The sequence below is a fragment of the Lontra canadensis genome, unplaced genomic scaffold, assembly GCF_010015895.1.
Source record: "Lontra canadensis isolate GAN:19392208 unplaced genomic scaffold, GSC_riverotter_1.0 scaffold126, whole genome shotgun sequence".
In the NCBI taxonomy this organism is placed as follows: Eukaryota; Metazoa; Chordata; class Mammalia; order Carnivora; family Mustelidae; genus Lontra; species Lontra canadensis.
The window spans coordinates 2,052,624-2,056,774 of NW_022631120.1; the positions used below are offsets into that span (position 1 = coordinate 2,052,624).

Sequence of the window (4,151 nt, forward strand, 5' to 3'; positions counted from 1 at the left end):
CCCTGTTGGACTCTGCCGATCTGTGTACCAGTTTCCATTGTTTTTTAAAGCAAACTCCACCCACAATGTGAGGCTCGAACTCACAGCCCTGAGATCAGGAGTCACACACTCTACTGACTGAGCCAGCCAGATGCCATGTCCCCCATGTGCAGCAGTTTTAAAACTTAAATTTCTGGTGTAGTTTTGTCCTAAGCAAGAACACTACCAGATATTAGGTCTGGATGCTAGTTATATTTTTCCTTATACATATTAAAACATACACATCCACCATTAAAATGGAAAACCTATTATTTAAAATATCCCGGGGTGGGGAAGACAGGACAAGATTGGAAAATACTCCAGGAAGAAATAAGATAGAATAGCATTGGGAAAGCATCAATCGTTCTGATTCTAACATCAATCTAATTTTCCGTGTCTTTGACGTTTTCATAATAAAATAGTTTCTTAAAAAATGAAGTAAAACACAGTTGTCAAACCCAGAGGTGGGGAGGAGAATGTTCTTTTGTGGAGACCTAAAACCATGTCACACTCCCCAGTGGGAAACACTAGCTCATGATACCTACTAGAAGGTCAGAGTCACGGGGACAGACGCTCAGGCTTCATTCTTTCACATGGGCTATACCCCCTGTGCTTTGAACAACCAGTCACAGAGATAAACCCCCATGAAAGTCTGCTGAATCGATGAGTGAAGGATTATCAAGCCTCTTACCTTCCTTGTGGTCTCCTCGGATGCCCTGACCTTCTAACTCTCTCCAGAAAGGGGGCAATCAATTAACTTGGAAATTTGTACCCCAACATGACTAGCGCTGCAAAAAGAAGCCTTGTGGGAGAAGCCCCAGCTGTTTTCTCATTCAAGGTCACACCATTTGGCATCTGTGACCACGGAAAACATCCAGGAAGTCTCACTAACTGTCCACAATCACGCTCAGCGGGCACAAGACATTGTCTGCTAAATGTGGCCAAACGGATTCCGTGATGGGACTAGGCTATTGGGCTTTACGTATTTGGTCAGAAAGTCTCCTAAACAGATGCTGTGAAGTTGTACAACCAGTGTCCCAAGTGGCTTTAAGTGCCATCAACCTGGGAAAAGAGGAGGGACCGAGGTGGTCTCGGGAACCAGAAATGACCCTGTGCTTTAGTAGTAACCCAATGTCTACCTGCAGCCCAGCATCCTCTGTGCCTGTTCTAAGCTGCTGGGAAACACATCCTCGCCCACTCACACCTGCAGCTGAGCAAAACGCCACCTTCTCTCCGAAGCTACTATCTGGGATATTCTGGGATCGCATCCGGGTACCAAATTAGGTGTCTCAATTAACGGTTGAATATACTCCAAGTCTAAATCTATCCGGGAAGACAGAAAGACCTCGGTGGGATCGCTTTTTGTGTATATAATTAAAAGACAGTAAGAGTATGCTGCTTTATCACGCAAAGCAATTACAACCTCATTTCTCTTTTCTTTTGCTGGAGGATATGGGCCAAATTTCTATTAAATATCTGTACACCTTTTGAAACTTCTTATGTATTCAATGTAACTTTTTTTAATATGGTAACAGTAGGAGATTATATGACTAACTTAAAGACCCAAAGTAACAGAAACAATTAAAAAAAAAAAAGTCTGCGCGTTTAGAATGGCAGTTCTGTTGGCTCCCACAAAACACAAATACAAAAATTGGGTTTCTACGCCCCTAAATCTTTCTCTCTTGCTTATCGAAGGAGAACAGCCCATCACCTCATTTCTGTGGATCTTCTTGAGAAATGAAGTGGATGCTGGGGTGGTGGGTCAGCACTCTCTCCTGAGCTAATGTTCCTTACGATCCAGGGTCCCATGCTGTACTGAGCCAACTGGACCACCCAAGACCAAGCTGAGGACAGATCTGTCCCACGGCTTGTGTAATAAATGAAACCTAAAGCAGCCTTCCAAGGAAGTGATCAGCAGATAATTATCAGTTTAAAAATTCTACATGGAGGGTGACTGGGTGGTTCAGTCGGTTGAGCGTCTGCCTTCTGCTCAGGTCATGATCTCAGGGTCCTGGGATCGAGCCCTACATTGGCCGGCGGGGGGTGGGGGCGGGGGGGGGGGCAATCCCTGCTCAGCAGGGAGTCTGCTTCTCTCTCTCCCTCTGCCCCTCCCCACTGCTCATGCTCTCTCTCTCACACACAAACTTGCTCTCTCAAATAAATAAATCCAATCTTAAAAAAAAAAAATCCTACACAGAAATAAAGTAGAAATGGCCCACAGTCAAACGAAAAGGTGCTCACTCTCACTCCTGTCGAGGCAAGAAAAGTGAAAATGGTCCTCTCTCACCTGTCTGCTGGTCTGCTGAAGTAGCCTCCTCCCAGCACCTTTTCACTTCATTGTCGCAGACGGAGCAATCTGTTAAATGCAGAAATCAAATTGTCTTTCTGCTGCTTGCAACCTGGTTTCCCAGTTCACTCCACAGATATATTTATATAAATTATAACATACCTTAGCATCAACCGGATGTACATTATACCATGCTGCAACTCTGCATTTACTTTCACGTTAGCACACAAGAATCTGTCTTTGTAGCTGCTATGAAGGGCCAGCTGGGCTAAGGTTCATTTCTTTCTTCTCTCATTAGCGAGCACTTAGGTAATTAGCAATTTTGCACTGTTGCAATATAGCCGAATGGAACATCCTGTGTGTGCCTTCTTGTTTTACTTGGAGAGTTTGTCTTAAGGAAGATACTGAGAAGTAATGTTATAAAACCTCCAAAGCCACGGCCAGGGCTGCCCTTCCAAACGAGCCGTGAGGGTGAGGACGCCCCTCCCCCCTTGGAGTGCGAGAGCCCTGCTTACTCACACCTCGGCCAGGGCTTGCTTCTCCACGTATTGGACTGTCTGCGCCTGTGACTCCCATCATTCTTTCAGCTGGTGAAAGAAATGCTCGTGTGCTCTTGAATTGTTTCCTCTAGAGCCCGTCTCTCCCCATGCTCCCCATTTTCTGCGTGTGAAGGGTCGAACTCTGAATCGACAGCTCCGGTGTCTGGGTTGCTCTGCTGCTTTCCAACTTTCCCACTGCGAGCTGCGGGGAGGTGGCCACTCCATCTTGCAAGTCACAAAGCTGTCTGCGGTGTCCAACACCTGCTTGCACCTGCTCGCAGGGAGGTGGTAGGGGGCGGGAAGGCTGGGTCCTGATTGCACACGCCGCAGGGAGCGCGGGGGCCCAACCGTCCGCAGCCCCCACGCCGGGCCCAGCAGCCATGGGGGCGCGGGGGCGGCTCCTACATGCGGTGCTCATGGGCGCCCCAGGCTCCGGCAAGCGCACCCTGGCCTCGCGTATGGTCAAACACTTCCCGCTGCAGAAGTTCTCCAGCGGGGACCCGCTCCAGGACAACATGCCGAGGGACACAGAGGGACAAGATCTTCATGGACCAGGGGAGGCTCATCCCGGACGACATCATGACCTGGTTGACCCTTCGGGAGTTGAAAAGCTCCCCCTGGGGGAGCTGGCTGCTGTGCGGGTTCCCCAGGACGCTGCGGCAAGCTGAGGCCCTGGACAGGGTTTATCACATACACCTGGCGATGAACATGGACGTGCCCGTCGAGGTCATCAGGCGACGCCTCTCGGCTTGCTGGATCCATCCGAGCAGTGGGCGCGTCTACAACCTCAATTTCACCCGCCCCGAGCGGTTGGCGTGGACGATCTGTCTGGCGAGCCCCTGGTTCAGCGTGAGGATGAAGGCTTACGAAGACCAAACCAAACGCGTCCTGGACTGTTACCGGGAAAAGGGGGTGCTGGAAAGCATCTCCGGACCGGAAACCGACAAGGTCTGCATGCATGCTTTCCTGCAGACAAAGGTTGCAGAAATGGACCCCAAGCCTCGGTGGCTCCGTGAGGGCCAATGCTTGTAAAGAGCCGAGATGAGCAGATTCGCTTCCTCCTTTCTTTCAGAAGTTCCTTGTTCTAAGGCTCCACCGCGTGTGAATTCCTTGAGACTCATAGTAGTTTCCTTTCTGTGAGTTTTATTTTGGATACTTAATAATGCCAGATGAGTCTCATGCTGAGATTTGTCTTTTGGAAGCTGCCTAGTGTGTTTTATCCAGCTAAGGCAAAATTAAAAGAGCAAGGGGTAGTAATCTGACTTTTCCTCAGGAGGGAAGAGCAATTGGTTTCCTATTTTTCTGGA

At 48.9% G+C, this 4,151-nt stretch overlaps 1 pseudogene; it reads left to right on the top strand.

Annotated features, from left to right (window-relative positions):
* The first annotated feature begins 3,224 nt into the window (after positions 1–3,224).
* LOC116857820 lies at positions 3,225–3,876 on the top strand (annotated as a pseudogene).
* Positions 3,877–4,151: the final 275 nt, after the last annotated feature.